Genomic DNA, 19321 nt, shown 5'->3' with positions numbered 1-19321 from the left:
CTTATTTTAAGTTCAATTTTTCTAGCAAGTCCACTTACTGTAATATTTCTTCAGACATAATCCATCTTTTAAAATATCCATTTAAACAGTTTGTTGTATTTGCTATATGAATATGCAGTAATTTAAAAAATAAATCTTGATTATAATAAATTTATATTGTATAAAATATTAAAGCAATTCTGAAATCATAGTAACAATTCTGAAAACAGAATAGTTCCATAGGAGAACATTTGGCTAATATATTGGCAAACAAATTATTAATTTTATTAAAGAACATTTATATTGTTACAATCTCATAAAGTAAGGGTAAACCAAGGGCAAAATAAGATCTAAGGGCTACTGCTCATGAAATTAAGGTGCTATCACTCCTAAAATAAATTGCAGTACCTGTGTGGGTTAATGACTGAGAAATCAATACTTGTTAGCATTCTCAGTAGAAAAAGGCTTAGCTACCTTTTATCCATGAACATATATTGTACAATCATCAGTCATGGGACTGCATCCTAATATATTCATGCTAAAAGTGCAATTCTATGTACACATTTTTGAATTAATTCCTGGAAACAGAATGCAATCTCTGCAATTTAAGGCTAAGAAAGCAATAATTGTGAGCAACGTCAAAAATATTGGATAATGTATGTTTTAATTTCTATTTATGTAAAAACAAAATCAAACATTTGGAATACACTATTCCCTTGTCTATTGTATTAATTTTCTTTTTAATATCTATTGGGTGGTTGGATGAGCAATAGTACCTGTGACTATAGAGACATTCCAATCCTCACAGCTGTCAGTAAAGCCTACACTAATGTGTCCTGAAAGAGTGATTAATAGGTTTTGACAATATCATTGAATTGAATATTTAATTAGATTATACATCTGTTAGAAATAGTTTGCTTCTAACATCTGCAGTCAAAATCCACAATTGGTATTCAGATCATTATTTTAACAGAAGCATGAAACTACTATCTGTGCCGTACTGTTGACAAATTAAAACTGTATACCATCAACAAATGAATTGTGAAACTTTCTTGATTCACTTAATGACTTTTAAAAAATTCCTAGGAATTTGTCCTTGCATAAATTATTGCCATTTAACAATCAGGAGTCAACTGTATGAATATATAAAGTTACACTCAAGAAAAATTTATAGGACTCAAGAGCAAGCTCAATAGAATAGAGCACATGGTTTGCATCTAGAAACCTGGATTCTATCTCCTATATCATGCTTCCTTAAGAGTCATGGGAATTCAACCCCAAGTTCCATGTGAGGAATAACACTGAGTGTGTTACCTAAAATAATATAAGCAAAGAAGGAAGGAAGGAAGGAAGGAAGGAAGGAAGGAAGGAAGGAAGGAAGGAAGGAAGGAAGGAAGGAAGGAAGGAAGGAAGGAAGGAAGGAAGGAAGGAAGGAAGGAGGGTGGGAGGGAGGGAGGGAGGGAGGAAGGAAGGAAGGAAGGAAGGAAGGAAAAGAAATAAAGGATTGTAAAATTATTTGATTATGATTGTAGACATATTCTTTACTGGTTTATTTTTGACCAAACAGCAAAGTTTGGGGATTACACATGATGGGATAAGAGATCCATGTGTAATCTGGGAATGAATCATGGTTGATCACACTTAAGTAAGATTCCTACCATAAGAATTATATTTCTGGCCTCTAAAAGATCTTTAAAAATGTTCTTTAACCAAAAAAATGCTCTTCTAAGATAGGTATTATAAGATAGGTGTTCAAATTGAAAAATTTATATAAGAAAATTTTATGTTATAGGGTGCAGATAAAATGTGGATATATTTAAAAACCACAATTCAGATGTAGAATCAATATTTATTCTACTCACAATGTGTATTAATTTCCTACAAGTAATTGGAGCAGGACACCATTTCAACACTTCGTTTCTCTTTAGTACCTAAACAAACACTCTGGCATAATAATATGTCATATATTTTTCATATCCTTTTCTCTAGAAGTACAAAAAAGCATATTGCATATCTTTTCTGTATATTATCAATAGCAAATAGAATTTCCTTGACCAAGATTTTCTAAATCCTCAGTTCCAAGCTCCCTAAGTCCTCGTCCTCTGTTCATAGCTTACATGATCTCATTGTAAAATTTAGCAGTGCTGCTTATTTCACTGTTAAAATTTTGTTCACTTTTTTCTTTGATCTTTCATACCCCATTTGTCTTCTTAATTTCAAGGTACTTCTTATTCTTTCATATCTTCCTTTTTTGTATAACTTATCCTTTAATTACATTCCAAGTATTTCCATTGATCATCTTTTATTATGAATAACTCACAGTTACTGTTTCACAGTTCATTTTTATTATCTTACCTTTAATAAGCAAAACTACTGGATTGGAACTATTGCTTAATTTTATATTTAAGTTACAAATATATAATTTAAAAATTGTACAAATTTACTTTTTCAAAGTCAAGCTTAGGTGACCTATAACTCCATAACCTCACTATAATTAGTAATTATATTTTAGATTTTTTTTTTGTTTTTTTTGGTTTTGTTTTTAGGCCACACTCATTTATGCTCAGGGGTTACTCCTGACTATGCACTCAGAAATATCTCCTGGCCAAGTTCCTGCTCCAATAAACCACCACCAGCTCCCAAACTGAAAGGACACCCTCCCAGCCCCACATCACTTGCCTCGGCAAGAAATTACAACCAACCAACACACCTGCTGATTCATGCGTCATGGCCCTTCTTCTTATCCTTCTAATCATGGACTGTTGTATGCTACGACTCAGCCCCAGAAGGACTTCAGCCCAAAAACACTTTCCACATGGCTACAAATAATTTTGCAAACTCAACAAGGCACGATGTGTGATAAAAAATACCCTGGACTCCACCCACCAAAAGAATATCTCAAAAGACTCAATGGGGAAGTATATATTTCCTTTATGTGTTTAATACCTCTATAATAATACCTCCTAGGGGCTGGGAAGGTGGCGCTAGAGGTAAGGTGTCTGCCTTGCAAGTGCTAGCATAGGACAGACAGCAGTTCGATCCCTCGGCGTCCATATGGTCCCCCCAAGCCAGGGGCTATTTCTGAGTGCATATCCAGGAGTAACCCCTGAGTTTCAAATGGGTGTGGCCCAAAACCCAAATAATAATAATAATAATAATAATAATACCTCCTAGTCTGTTTAGTCCCAAAAGTGAGTCAACCTCGTAAACAGCATTTTTCTTTAATGCCTTTTAAGTGTATGTTTATTTATGTTACATATGTATTTATGTTATATTCTTCTATTATATATCTATACATCTAGATAGATAGTTAGATAGATAGATAGATAGATAGATAGATAGATAGATAGATAGATAGATAGATAGATAGATAGATAGATAGATAGATATAATTTTTTTCTCTCTTTCTCTTTCCAACCTTACCTGTTTTGATTCGGCTTGGTATGAAAACCTATAAGAAAAGTCTTGTCTGGGATAGAAGCTCAGCTTAAAACCAGGGCACAGAGATTGTGCAGACTATCATTCTTACCTCCAATCCACCAGCAATATAATATGTCACCATACCCTTTTGCATAGGCACTCTAATTAAAGGGAAATATTATGCACAGAAACAAATCTCTTATGTATTAGGGATAAGAACTCATACTTTTTAGAATGCAAGTCACTTCCCACCATAAACATGTGTCATGTGGACCCAAATAAGACTCCATGTGATTGGACAGTGACTATCTAACCCAGAACCCCAGATCCCAGACGTGGAACCAACACAAATCCCAGCAACAGCACCAGAAACCAAACTTGTTCAGGGGAAACTATGAATACCTTCCTGGCACCAACTTGCCCCAGTTTTAACATGACATCCTGAGATGAGGAAACAGCAACAACTTGAGCTAAGAGAGGGCTGCCCCATCTCATCACCTAACTATATGATGCATACAGGAGACATGTCATCCTTTGCCCTGAGCAAAAACCAGAATTGCTATCTACAGAAGACTCGCTTTGACCAACATGGTTTTGACAGAACATATCAAGGGACCAATGAGAAAAATCCAGCCTTGGCCTTGGCCTAAGATTTGTACAAAAATCAAGATCTCTAATTAGTGAGATCTGATTTTTTTAATATAAATTTTTATTTTGATCATAGTGGCTTACATATTGTTGACAATAATATTTTAGGTACATATTTACATAAAATCGGGGGGATTCCCATCGCCAAATTGTCCTCCCTACACCCCCGTTTCTGTCCTACCTCCCTTTTCCTTTTCCCTCACCCCAGGGCAGGTAGAATATGTGGTCTCCTCTGTATCTAACCCACCACTTAGTAGACTTGCACCTGTTTGGTCTTGATGCCTCCCTTATTTCCCCCTCTAACTGGAGTCAGGACTAGCTAGTTCAAGTTGCATGGTTTTGTTTGAAGGAGAGAAAAGTAATAAACTGGGATAAGAGTTTAATACCCCAAAATTGGGCGGAGTCCCTCTAAAGGCTCTCATCATCAATTTGGGAGATGGAGAAAAAGAAGGTGAAACACTCCACTAGTACCAAAAGAAGTGTCAAATATCCAGTGAGGGCTCCAGCTATATCGATAAGCACCACACAGAGCCAACAAAACAAACAAACAAACAAATAGGAAAAAAAAACAAAAACAAAAACAGACAAACAAAAATCACACCATGGTCTTGAATTGAGAAACATGGCATAGCACATAACGAAAGAGAAGAGAGAAAGAGAGAAAAAAAAAAAAGAAAAAAAAAGTATAATTGGGGACTACACTTTCAATAATTACACCCAGAGAATTCGACCAAAATAGATTGGTAAATCAAAAATAGTAATAACAATAATAAATGAAGGTAATATATATATTTATATAAAAAGTAACCAAGGTTTTGCGCTTTTTGTATTTTTGTTTTTTCCCTTCTGCCCTGGCACAGTAAATATTGGGGTCATTCGAAAAAGAATTCACTTGGCCTAAGAGATATGGGGTTTCTCCGTCCTTGGAGCATACTGTCATGGGATCAACTCTAGACTTTGCTCAGGATCCTTTACTTTCTCGTTGGTTTTTTTTTTTTTTTTTTTTTTTTTTTTTTTGGTGTGTGAAGGACTTCTGCTCTGTGTTTAGAGGTCTCAGTATCTGCACAGATCCTGGGGTGGGACTTATGATGAAGTCAGTCTTTGTGGTTCTAGAGGTTCTGTTACCTCAGTGTCATTTTAGTCCATCTTCTGTGGTTGGTGATCTTGGTCTTTGCACTGAACCTAGGGTGGCGCCTAGGATAGCGTCTTACTTTGTGCTTCCAAAAAGCCCCATTCCGTTACTATTGTCTCTGCCGCACCTTTGGGACTGGGGATCATGATTATTGTGCAGGTCATAGTTCAAACCCTAAACTAGGGCTTTTTTATTGGGCCCGAGATGTATACAGTCTGGTCGTGGATCTAGCAGCCAGTCATCTGTAAATCCCAATCTTGGTTTTTGGACCTACCAAAGGGTGGCGAGACTTCTGTTTTTGTCTTGTAGTTAGTTGATAAGGTAGGCTAATCTGCTCTAAGGTCAAGCTGTTCGCATTTTCCTCGTTGTCAGGATATCATGTTAGAGCTGGGCCTTGTTGTTGGTCTCATCGTATTAAGGCCGTCCCGGATGGAGTTTGTTTCCTGGAGTTGTTGTGAAGAGCTGTGCCGTTTCTATGTCGGGGATCAAGGGTTCAAGGCTGGATGAATGGTATCTAATCACCTGAGGTCTAATTTGATTCCACATGACATATTTTCAAGGCAGGAGATATCCCTATATTTTAAACAACTATGAGTTCCTATCTCTAGTAGATAAGAGCTCTTTTTTTTTTATATGTAATATTTCCCCTTTACTTAGTGTGCCTTTGCAGAGGGAAGTGGTGTTACATTATAATGTCTGTGTATTCGTGGGTGGACTGATGGGGTAACAGACACAGGTCACATATCAAAAAACGAAGAGAGAAAAAAGAAAGAAAAAAAAAAGAAAAAAAAAAAAAGGGGGGGGGGAATTAAAAATGTATGTGCTCACAAATATATATGTAGGATGAACATTCAAAAAAGATAATTAAATAAATTAAAAAATAAGAAATAAAGTGAGTTAGCAAAATTTTTAAGGGGCCAAAGTGGTGCAAAAGATTACCTTACATTTGGGGTAGGGCAGGTTAAGAGGTGGTGTATTACAGGTCTTATGCCTATGTTGGAAGTACAGTTTTCCCCATTGTCTTTTGAGTTTTTCTTGTGGTGTGTGGGTTCCCAGGCATCTTCCTAACCCACCCCCTGCCCTTCTTCAGATTGGTAAAAATTTGTGGCAGGGAGGTCTTGGAAGAGTTCTTGCATTGGGGAAACTTTTGGATCTAGGCCCGGTTTCAAGGAGTAGTCCACGTTAGGGGGAGATGGCAAGGAGGGCCTCGCAGTGTGAGTCCACAGGGGGGTTGGCTGTCTTTTCTTTCAGGAGACGAGGTGTGGGTTTATCTGGGTGTCCTCTCGCCTGGGAGCTGGGTACTGGTTCGTTGGGTAGGGGGTCGATCTTGATGCCTAATAGAATAAGGACTGGGGGTGAAGAGTTTTAATATGGTGGGAGATCTGGATGGGATTGAGGGGTGAAGGGATAGTTGGATTTCCGGAGGGGGGAAAGGGGAAGGTATATGGGAAGGGTTTGAAGGGAGAGAAAAGAGAAAATAACTTCGAGCGAAAAGGGGGGGGAGAAAGGGAAAAAAGTAATGCGCAGAATAGAAAAAAAAAGTAGTGAGAAGAGAGGAGAAAATGGCAAGGGAATGCTGGTTTGACTGACTGTGTTCGAAGAATAGAGCCAGTAGTTTAAGTCTGTACGTCTCAGGTACTGCTTCAGTGGTCTGACTGGTCTCGTGCTTCAATTCCTAAATGAAGGTATTACCTAGAGATAAAGTGTATGTTAAAGAGTTTTCTTGTGGCCATCTCGTAGTGCAGGCAAGGTATGGTATCCCGTGTGGTATCACGAGTTGCCACCTTAGTTTGTTCGCCCTTTGTATCCAAGGGCACCTGTGGACAGAAAAGCTGAGAGGTTATTTAAAGTATAGTAAGATAAAGGCATTAAAAGGTAATGTTATGGTATGTTGACATTGCAGTCCGTGATTTCCCTTGGTGTTCTATACTTGTGTTCCTGTATGCGTACTCTAAGGGGTTATTGTGGACCATTGTTGTAGAAGTCTGATTACATACCTGTTCTCTCTATGCTGCCGTTTCTGTTGTTGCTGTTTTCTTTGTGGTATAATGTGTAGTCAAGAGTTTGCTTTGTTCCTTTTTCATGTATTTTGGACACTGTTCCCATATCTATGTTGACTATTACGGTGTTCGGAGTTTCTACCCTGTTGAACCCTGTTATTTGATTGTTAGGTATTAGTTGTGTATAAAATATGTGTTCTAGGTTTTTCAGAATAGTGCTACCATTCTGTGTTTATCTTTTGTCTTCTGACTTACTTCGCTTAACATAACATGATCTAGGTCCATCCACGTTGCTGCAAAGTCTGTGATTGTATCATTTCTGACTGCCATGTAATATTCCATTGTGTATATGTACCACATCTTAATGATCCATTCATCTGTTGTTGGACATCGAGGTTGGTTCCAAGATTTGGCTATTATACTGAGTGCTGCAATAAATAGTGGGGTGCATACATATTTTGGAATGAATGTCCTTCCTTCTTGGGGGTATATGCCTAGAAGAGCAATTGCTGGGTCAAATGGCAGCTCAATTCTGAGTTCTTTGAGCACTCTCCAGACTGTTCTCCATAGATGTTGGACTAGGGGGCATTCCCACCAGCAGTGGATGAGAGTTCCTTTCATACCGCATCCTCGCCAACAAAGGTTGTTTCCATTATTTTTGATGTGAGCCAACCTCACTGGTGTAAGGTGGTATCTCATTGTTGTCTTGATTTGGATCTCCCTGATGATGAGTGAAGGTGAGCATGTTTTCATGTGTTTGTTGGCCATCCTTCTGTCTTCCTCAGAGAAGTGTCTATTCATTTCATCTCCCCATTTTTTATGGCTTTATTTGGCTTTGAGGGGCTCAGCTTTCTGAGTGCTTTGTATGTTCTAGATATCAGCCCTTTATCTGATATGTCAAGTGAAAAGATTTTTTCCCATTCTGTTAGCTGTCTTCTTGCATTAAGTAGGGTTTCTTTTGCCATGCAGAAGCTTTTTAGTTTGATGTAGTCCCATTTGTTTATATTTGATGCTAACGTTCTTGCCATTGGTGCTCCGTTCTCAAAGACCTTTTTGATATATAGGTATTCGAGTGTTCTGCCTATTTTATTCTCGATAAACTTTATAGATTCAGGTCTGATTTCAAGGTCTTTGATCCATTTTGAGTTTACTTTTGTATAAGGAGTGAGATATGGGTCAATTTTCACTTTCGTACATGTGGTTTTCCAGTTGTACCAACACCATTTGTTGAATAGGCTTTCTTTGTACCATTTCAGGTTCTTGCCTCTTTTATCAAATATTAGTTGGCTGTATATCTGGGGGTTTATGTCTGGGAATTCTGTTCTGATCCACTGGTCTGAGGTCCTGTCTCTGTTCCAGTACCATGCTGTTTTAATTACTATGGCTTTATAGTATAGTTTCACGTTAGGTAAGGAGATTCCTCCCAGCTTCTTGTTTTTCAGTATGTGTTTGGCTATCCTGGGTCTTTTGTGGTTCCAGATGAATTTTGTGATTGATTGTTCTATTTCTTTAAAGAATTGTGTCTGGATTTGGATAGGTATTGCATTAAATCTATATAGAAGTTTGGGTAAGATAGTCATTTTGACTATGTTAATTCTACCTATCCATGAGGCTGGGATGTTCTTCCATTTCTTTAGATCGTCGTCAATTTCTTTCTGAAGAGTTTTGAAGTTTCCCTGGTATAGGTCTTTTACTTCTCTTGTAAGGTTGATTCCTAGATACTTGATATTTTTTGATACTATCTTAAATGGGATTGTATTTTTAATCTCTCTCTCCTCGACTTCATTGTTTGTATATAAAAACGCTACTGTCTTTTGTGTATTGACTTTGTATCCAGCCACTTTGCTGTATTGGTTGATTGTTTCTAGGAGTTTTACTGTAGATTCTTTAGGGTTTTTGATGTATATCATATCGTCAGCAAATAGAGCTAGCTTGTGTTCATCTTTCCCTACTTGAATTCCTTTGATTCCCTTCTCTTGTCGGATTGCTATTGCTAGGACTTCTAAGGTTATATTGAATAAGAGTGGAGAGAGTGGACAGCCTTGCCTAGTTCCTGACCTTAGTGGGAATGCTTCTAGTTTCTCACCATTAAGTATAATGTTGGCTGTAGGCTTTTCATAAATAGCCGTAACTATCTTGAGGAAGGTTCCTTCTAACCCTATTTTGCTGAGTGTCTTTAACATGAAAGGATGTTGGATTTTGTCAAACGCCTTCTCGGCATCGATTGATATGATCATGTGGTTTTTGTCTTTCATGTTGTTGATTTGATGTATCATGTTGATTGATTTGTGTATGTTGAACCAACCTTGCATTCCTGGTATGAATCCCACTTGGTCGTGATGTATGATCTTTTTGATGAAGTGTTGGATTCGGTTTGCTAAGATTTTGTTGAGTATCTTTGCATCTATGTTCATTAGTGAGATTGGTCTGTAGTTTTCTTTTTTGGTGGTGTCTTTGCCTTCTTTGGGAATGAGTGTGATATTAGCCTCATAAAAGGAGTTGGGGGAGGATTCCTGTTTTTTCTATGGTTTGGAAAAGCCTATGGAGCAGTGGTAATAGGTCTTCTTGAAATGCTTGATAGAATTCACCTGTAAATCCATCTGGGCCTGGGCTTTTGTTCTTAGGGAGTTTTTTAATTACCTCTTCAATTTCCTCTGAAGTGATTGGTCTGTTTAGACTTTCTAGATCTTCCTTGTCCAGTCTTGGAAGAGGGTGCTTGTCCAAGAATCTGTCGATTTCTACTGGGTTCTCTAGCCTAGTTGAGTATAGTTGTTCATAATATGATCTCATGATATGTTGTATTTCTTGGGGTTCTGTTGTAATCTCTCCCCTTTCATTTGTGATCCTATTGATTTGGGTGTTTTCCCTCTTTTTTTTTGGTGAGTCTTGCCAATGGTTTGTCTATCTTGTTTATTTTTTCGAAAAACCAACTCCTGGTCTCATTGATTTTTTGTATTGTTTTCTTAGTTTCGATGTTGTTTATTTCTGCTCTGGTTTTTATTATTTCTTGCTTTCTGGTTGTGGTTGGATTTCTCTGTTGCTGTTGTTCCAGTTCTTTGAGATGATCTTTTAAACTGTTGGTTTTGTTGTTTTCCTGTTTCTTGACATATGCCTGTATTGCTATGAGTTTCCCTCTAATTACTGCTTTTGCTGTGTCCCATAAATTTTGACATGTTGTCTCTTCATTGTCATTTGTCTCAAGGAATCTTTTTATTTCTTCCTTGAGTTGTTCTTTGATCCAGCTGTTGTTAAGCAGCATGTTGTTTAGTCTCCAGGTATTAGTTTTCCTCCATTGCTTCTTCTTGACATCAATTTTAAGCTCTGTTGCATAGTGATCTGAAATGGTACTTCTAATTACCCTTACCTTTGTGGTCTTACATAGGTTGGCTTTATATCCTAAGACATGGTCTATTCTGGAGAAGGTTCCATGTGGGTTTGAGAAGAATGTGTATTCTGCTTTCTGGGGATGAAGGGCTCTATATAAGTCTATTAGCCCTAAATCTTCTAATTTTTCATTTAGAGCTCTTATTTCTTTGCTATTTTTCTGTTTGGAGGATCTGTCCAGTGGTGATAGTGGAGTATTGAGGTCCCCTACTATGATCACAATTCCCTTCATGTGTTTCTCCAGGTTTACCAGTAGTTGCCTCACATATTTCGATGACTCTACATTAGGTGCATAGATATTGACCAGGGTTAGTGTTTCTTGATCTAATGTTCCCCTGATCAGTAAGTAGTGACCCTCTTTGTCTCTGATCACTTTCTTGAGGTTGAATACAATTTGGTCTGATATAAGAATGGCTGTCCCTGCTCTTTTTTGTTTTCCATTGGCCTGAATAATTACTTTCCATCCTTTTATTCTAAGCCTGTGCTTATCCTGTAACTGTAGGTGTGTTTCTTGCAGACAGCAGAAGTCCGGTTTATTTTTCCTAACCCAGTTCTCTACTATGTGTCTTTTAATTGGAGAGTTTAGTCCGTTGACATTTAGGGAAATTATTGATAGAGAGGACTGTTGTGCAGTTGTATTGTGTGGAGTGGTTGTTGTTACAATCGGGGGTTTGGATTGTGTAATCGTCTCTGAGTAAGTCGCTTAGGGTCGGTTTAGTTTGCACAAATAGTTCAAGTTCGTTCATGTTTGAGAATGATTTTAGTCTGCCTTCCCATATGAATGATAGTTTTGCTGAGTATTGGACCCTGGGTTGGAAATTTCTTTCATTCAGTCGTTTAAATATGTCATTCCACTGTCTTCTTGCTTGAATTATTTCAAATGGGAGATCTGGTTTGATTCTTATGTCCTTTCCTTTGTACTTGAGGTTTTTTTTCTCCCTTATTACTTTCAGGAGTTCCTCTTTCTCTTTGTTTTTTTGCCATTTGGATTATTATGTGTCTTGGTGTGGGTTTATTAGGGTCTATTTTATTAGGGACTCTCTTGATTTCTTGGATTTGTCCTGAATTGTCTTTCCAGAGGGTGGGAAAGTTCTCTGTTATTATATCCCTGACTACCTGTTCTTCCTCCTTCCCTATTTCCTCCCCTTCTGGTATACCCACAATCCTTAGATTGTTTCTTTTATCCTTGTTCATTAGATATTGGATTTTTCCTTCCAGTGCTTTGCCTTTTATTTCTTTGTTGGTTTCTTGATCATTTTTTGATTGCAGTTTTCCTTCGAGTTCTTCGATGTGCTTCTCCAACTCTGTGTTTCTGCTCGTAAGGCTTGTTACCTTATCTTTTAATTCCTTCACTTCTTTTTGTATGGAATCTCTCATGTTCTTTGACATTTCTTCTTTAATTTGGCTGATTCGTTCGTCCAGGGATTTCTTATACTCGGTTGCTAGGGTTTCTTTCAAATCTTTTATTAATTCTTGCATTTCCTTCCTCATGACAGCTTTTAGGTCTTCTTCCCGTGGATCTGTGCGCTTTGGTGGACTTGGAAATTTGATAGAGTTTGTCATGGAGTCTCCAGTTATTAGAGATCTTTTTGCTTTACGCATTGTTCTTTGTATTTAATGGTGTATTTTGGAGTGCTGTGGCTTCTAATTTTGGCCTGCTTTGGTCCCCTTCCTGGCGGTGTTTCTAGAGGGGCCTGTTGGATGAGTTTGTTGAGCCTAGCCCTTTCTCCTCCCCTTTGCTACCTAGCGTTCAGCCTTCCTGCTGTGGGTCTTTTCCCTTATCTGCTCCTTATTTCTGTCAGTGGTGCAGTTCCACTCCTGGCCACAATGGTTACTGGCGCTGTTGAGCCTAGCTCTCAGTCCCCCCTCCTTTCTCTGGGAGTCAATGGAGCTCCGCCCCCTCCACGCCTCCCTTGAAGGGTTCCTTCAGTCCAACCCTTCAGGCTCTGTCCTCACCCTTGGGGAGTCCCTGGTCCACTCCAGGGTCCAGGGGGGTGGACTGCTCTAGTTCACCTGCGAGTCCAGATGGCTGGCCCTATCTCTCCCATCTGTTCGGGTCGCTCAACTTGCCTTTCTAGTCACCCACCTGGGGGAAGGGAGTCACTCAACCCTCTCCGGCTGGCACGCAGGGGTCCCTGGGGGAAGGGTCCGTCCCAAATGCCGCGCGCAAAGAGACAGAAATTCCCTCACTCACTCCTCCAGCCGGCCCGCCAAAGGGTCCGACCCAAACACCGGCGCAAAGAGACAGAAATTCCCTCACTCACTCCTCCAGCCGGCACGCCAGGGTCCCTGGGGAAAGGGTCCGACCCAAACGCCGCGCGCAAAGAGACAGAAATTCCCTCACTCACTCCTCCAGCTGGCCCGCCAAAGGGTCCGACCCAAACACCGGCGCAAAGAGACAGAAATTCCCTCACTCACTCCTCCAGCCGGCACGCCAGGGTCCCTGGGGAAAGGGTCCGACCCAAACGCCGCGCGCAAAGAGACAGAAATTCCCTCACTCACTCCTCCAGCTGGCCCGCCAGGGTCCCTGGGGAAAGGGTCCGACCCAGACACCGGCGCAAAGAGACAGAAATTCCCTCACTCACTCCTCCAGCCGGCCTGCCGGGGTCCCTGGGGAAAGGGTCCGACCCAGACACCGGCGCAAAGAGACAGAAATTCCCTCACTCACTCCTCCAGGGGGAAAGGGTCCGACCCAGACACCGGCGCAAAGAGACAGAAATTCCCTCACTCACTCCTCCAGCCGGCCCGCCAAAGGGTCCGACCCAAACACCAGCGCAAAGAGACAGAAATTCCCTCACTCACTCCTCCAGCCGGCCCGCCGGGGTCCCTGGGGAAAGGGTCGAGATCTGATTTTGACAACTGTGACTGAGCAGAACTTCTAGAACTAAGCTGAAAGACTATACCCTAGCCTCTGCCCTAGGATCTGAACAAAATCCAAGACCACTTATTACAGAAGATTGATTACAACAACAATGATGGAACAGTACTACTAGAAACATAAAGAAAAACTCTCTCCTAGCCTTTAACCTATGACCTATGCAAATAACAAGATCTTCAGCCACAGAGGTGGGATGCCATCACCCACAATTGAGTGGAAATTTTCCTGGCACCATAATAAGTCGTTGGTGTGTGCAAGTGAATGAGTATGGATCCTGTAGTTGTTCCCAGGGCAGTATACTTCAAGGTCAGAGAAACCCTGCATCTCTTAGGCCAATAAAATTTCTGTTGTAATTTCCTCAATATTTACCATGCCTATGCCTATGCCTATGCCGAAGAAGAAGAAGAAGAAGAAGAAGAAGAAGAAGAAGAAGAAGAAGAAGAAGAAGAAGAAGAAGAAGAAGAAGAAGAAGAAGAAGAAGAAGAAGGAGGAGGAGGAGGAGGAGGAGGAGGAGGAGGAGGAGGAGGAGAAAGAGAAGGAGGAGGAGGAGGAGAAGAAGAAGAGGAGGAGGAGGAGGAGATGAAGAAGAGGAAGAAGAAGAAGAAGAAGAAGAAGAAGAAGAAGAAGAAGAAGAAGAAGAAGAAGAAGAAGAAGAAGAAGAAGAAGAAGAAGAAGAAGAAACCCCCTTTTTTAAGTTGCTAGTCTGGTTTTGTTTTTATTTTTATTTTTGTTTTTATTCTCTTTTTACCATAGCTGATGGTTTTGGTTTTTGGTTTATTCTTTGTTTATTCTTTCTGTAATTTTGCTGTTACTCTCCTATTGTTTTTTGTTTTGCTAGCTATTTCTTTTTTTTCCTCCCTTCTTCTAAATGGATATTTATAACACTTAGACACTTTCCTCCTAGTTTTTCTTGTTTTTGTTTGCCTTTTTTTCTTTCTCCCCCTGATGGTACCAAGACCAGACAGTCAAATGTTCATTTGATGGAAATAAGAACTGATCAGACATAAATACCAAATCTAAAGTCAAAGACAACAGAGTAGATACCCAATCTACAACAAGCTGTACAAGGGGGGAACAGTTTCACTCACATTACAGGGGTAAAGGAGGGAGATGTGGGATACATGTTGGGACAGGAGTGGTGGGAGGAGAACACTGGTGGTGGGAAGGACCTATACAAAGAAAACTATAAAGCCCTGCTCCAAGAAATAAGAGAGGACACATGGAAATGGAAACACATACCGTGCTCATGGATTGGCAGGACTAACATAATTAAAATGGCAATACTCTCCAAAGCATTATACAGATTTAATGCGATCCCTCTAAAGACACCCATGACATTCTTCAAAGAAGTGGATCAAACACTTATAAAGTTCATCTGGAACAATAAACACCCTCGAATAGCAAAAGCACTCCTAGGAAAAAGGAAAATGGGAGGCATTACTTTCCCCAACTTTAAACTGTACTACAAAGCAATAATTATCAAAACAGCATGGTATTGGAATAAAGACAGATCCTCAGATCAGTGGAATAGGCTTGAGTTCTCAGACATTGTCCCCCAGACATAAAATTACCTAATTTTTTACAAAAGAGCAAGAAATCCTAAGTGGAGCAGGGAAAACCTCTTCAACAAGTAGCGCTGGCAAAACTGGTTAGCCACTTGCAAAAAAGCGAACATAGACCCCTAGTTAACATCAAGCATGAAGGTAAAATCCAAATGATTTAAAGACCTTGATATCAGACTTGATACCATAAGGTATATAGAACAACACATTGGTAAAACACTCCATTACATTGAGACTAAAGGCATCTTCAAGGAGAAAACTGCAGTTTCCAAATAAGTGAAAGCAGAGATCAACAGATGGGAATACATTAAACTGAGAAACTTCTGCACCTCAAAAGAATTAGTGCCCAGGATACAAGAGTCATCCACCGAGTTAGAGAAACTATTCACCCAAAACCCATCAGATAAGGAGCTAATATCCAAAATATATAGTGCATTGACAGAACTTTACAGGAAAAAAATATAATCCCATCAAAAAATGGGGAAAAGAAATGAACAGACACTTCGATTAAAAAAAAAAAAAAAGAAATACAAATGGCCAAAAGGCACATGAAAAAATGCTCCTTGTCACTAATCATCAGGGAGATGCAAATCAAAACAACGATGAGATACCACCTCACACCACAGAGATTGGCACACATACAAAGAATGAGAACAATCAGTGCTGGTGGGGATGTGGAGAGAAAGGAACTCTTATCCACTGCTCGTGGGAATGCTGCCTAATCCAACCTCTATGGAAAGCTATATGGAGATTCCTCCAGAATCTGGAAATTGAGCTCCCATTCGACCCAGCTATTCCACTCCTAGGGATATACCCTAAGAACACAAAAATACAATACAAAACCCCCTTCCTCACACATATATTTATTGGAGCACTATTCACAATAGCCAGGCTCTGGAAACAACCAAGATGCCCTTCAACAGACGAATGGCTAAAGAAACTGTGGTACATATACACAATTGAATATTATGCAGCAGTCAGGTGAGATGAAGTCATGAAATTTTCCTATACATGGATGTACATGGAATCTATCATGTTGAGTGAAATAAGTCAGAGGGAGAGAGAGATGCAGAATAGTCTCATTCATCCATAGGTTTTAAGAAAAATAAGTCATTTTTGCAACAATCGTCAGAGACAATGAGAGGAGGGCTGGAACTTCCAGCTCACTTCATGAAGCTCACCACAAAGAGTGGTGAGTGCAGTTATAGAAATAACTACACAGAGAACTACCATAATCATGTGAATAAATGAGGGAACTGGAAAGCCTGTCTACAGTACAGGTGGGTGGTGGGGTGGGATGGAGGGAGGAGATTTGGGACATTGGTGGTGGGAATGTTGCACTGGTGATGGGGGTGTTCTTTACATGATTGAAACCTTATTACAATCATATATGTAATCAAGATGTTTAAATAAATAAAAAATTAAAAACAAATATATAAATAAACATAAAAATAAAATCAATATAATACTTAGTGATATGGACCAAAATAAAACTCCTATTTCCCACAAAATGATGTTATATTAAGAAAATACAAGAAAAAATTAAAAATAGTTTTTGAAATTCTTCTGTAACCTGTTTTTCTTTCTCTCATAAAAAAAAAAAGGAATATTTTTTTAGGGGCCGAGAAATAGCATGGAGGTAAGGCATTTGCCTTGCAAGCAGAGGTTGATGGTTCAAATCCTGGCATTCCATATGGTCCCCCTAGCCTGCCAGAAGTGATTTCTGAGCATAGAGCCAGGAGTAATCCCTGAAGCTGTGGGGTGTGACCCAAAAACTAAAAAAAAAAAAAAAAAAAAGAAGAATATTTTTTTAAATAACTATTTATCCATATATTTTCAATTGTACTGCCCTTTTGCTTTCTGTGTATGCTATCTTTTTAAGCAGCCATTTCTTCTGGCATAAACAATTACTTTCATAAATATAGATAGATAAATAAATTTATAAAGAGAATTTTAATTATAAAGCTGGTGAGAAATTATTAGAATTTATTATTGAAAATATATTCCTATCACTATTTTTAATCATTTTTCTTGAATTTAAATTAAGGCTTGACTTTTTATTTAACTCTTTACTGATCTTTTTGTTTGTTTGTTTGTTTTTTGGGGCCACACCCATTTGATGATCAGGGGTTACTCCTGGCTAAGCGCTCAGAAATTGCCCCTGGCTTGGGGGGACCATATGGGACGCCAGGGGGATCGAACCGCAGTCCTTCCTTGGCTAGCGCTTGCAAGGCAGACACCTTACCTCTAGCGCCACCTTGCCGGCCCCTTTACTGATTTTTCTTTTATTGCTTGGGCCATAGCAGGTGATGCTACTGGCTTTGAACTAAGTAATGAATCTTGTTGGTGCTCAGGAAACCATATAGGATGCCATGGAATCAAATCTTTATAGGTGGCATGCAAGGCCAGCTCCTTTCCCACTCTATCTCTCTGGCTCCAGTATTTTAATTTCTTTTTAATTTTATTTAGACACCATGATTACAAAGTTGTTTATGATTAAATTTCAGTCATACAATGTATACCACCTCTTCACTCATGAATGTTTGCCACCACCAATGTCCCCAATTTTCCTCCTTCTTGCCCACTTTTCTCTTTCATTTTAGACACTATTATTTACTCTATAGTTAATGAAGAGTTACTATGCAAATCATTTTATTATTGTCGATAGTGTTCAGTTTTATCATTGTAATATGTTCTCTTTTCTACTCAGCTCCACTCTATATGGCAAACTTTCTGTCATTTACTGATTTTTGGACCTCCTCTCTATTTTCTCTGGACATTTTAACATTTTTAATTAATTATTTCTATTGTCTTCAATTAATATATATATAATTATTTCTATTTATTTGTTTATATGTTTTATGTTATTATAGTATTGATATGGTTTATCATTGTACCTATTCAGGCTTGATACTATCTAAGAATATTCTTAAGTATAAATTCCAATTTGTTAATGGTAGTATTCCAATTCTCTCTGTTTTCTTTTGTTTTTATTTTGTAGGTGACAGGCACAAAATACCTATCAGTTCACAGTTTACTCTGGTCTGGATCAGAGATTATTCCTGGCAGGCTAGGGGTACCATATATGGTTTTAGGTCAAACATGGGTCAGTCACAAAAAGGGAAAGTGTTGTACACACAATATCTCTTAATCACAATTACTATTTAATTTTGCAAAGACTTTAATAATGTGCTTTTCAAAATCTGATTAATTTTGTTTGCATTATCCAATTTACACAGTGATCTTCCCAAAATTACTTTTATCCTTTACAGTTCACATTTTTCAGTTTTTGATATTAATTTTTTATATAAATTCTCTTTTGTCTTTACACTTATCATAGGTAGTGAGAATGGACTTTATTGCTTTTTTAATTAATCAGGTTTTATTTGATCTTTCCTATAAAGTTAATATTTTAGTTACTATTTCTGATTTTTTTTTTAGCAAAATAGGTTTATTTATTTATTTACTTACTTAGGATTTGGGCTTACACACTGCAGTTTTTAAGGATTACTCCTGGCTCTGTGGTTAGGGGTAGTAAATGAAGCACTTGGAGACCATATGGGATGCTGGGAATCGAACCTGGGTCAGCTATGTATAAGGCAAACACCCTACCCACTGTGCTATCACCAGTATCACAAATATGTGCCAATATTTTCAATTCCTTTTTTATTTTATTTCTTCTTAATTTCAGTTTTAGCTAAAAAAAAAGTATATGATTGATCTTGAATCTTCATTTCTTTTTGGGTGGGATGAGCAAAGCCAATAGTGGTGAGAGATTACTCCTTACTCTGTGCTCAGGAATTACTCTTGGAGAGGCTAGGGAGATACCTGAGAGCAGGAATTGGACCCATGTCCACGTGCAAAGTAAGTGCCCTACCTGCTGTAGTAATGATCTAGCTTCATTCATTTAATTCATTTAGTAATATCAATTCACTTGATATTATAAATTTATCATCGTAAATACTTAAAAGTTTTGATTTCTCCTGAAGATTATTCAGTTCTTATTTTTGTTTGTTTCTTTGTTTGTTTTGATTTGGGGCCACACCCAATGACGCTCAGGAGTTAGTTTCTCCTGGGTATGCACTCAAAAATAGCTCCTGGCTTTCGGGACAATATAGGACCATGATAATTGATTCGAGGTCCATCTTGGGTCAGCCGCAAGCAATGCAAACACCATACCAGTGCTCTATAGCTCCGGCCCCATCATTTCTTGTTTTTTGAAATATGCTGTTGAATATCCATATTTGGGAATTTCGGTATATATGACTTCTATTGTAATCATTGTGACCAAGATACTACATGACTTTTATTCTTTTGA

This window comes from Suncus etruscus, chromosome 16 (assembly GCF_024139225.1).
Source record: "Suncus etruscus isolate mSunEtr1 chromosome 16, mSunEtr1.pri.cur, whole genome shotgun sequence".
NCBI classification, from domain to species: domain Eukaryota; kingdom Metazoa; phylum Chordata; class Mammalia; order Eulipotyphla; family Soricidae; genus Suncus; species Suncus etruscus.
Note: the sequence above shows the minus strand (reverse complement) of the source record.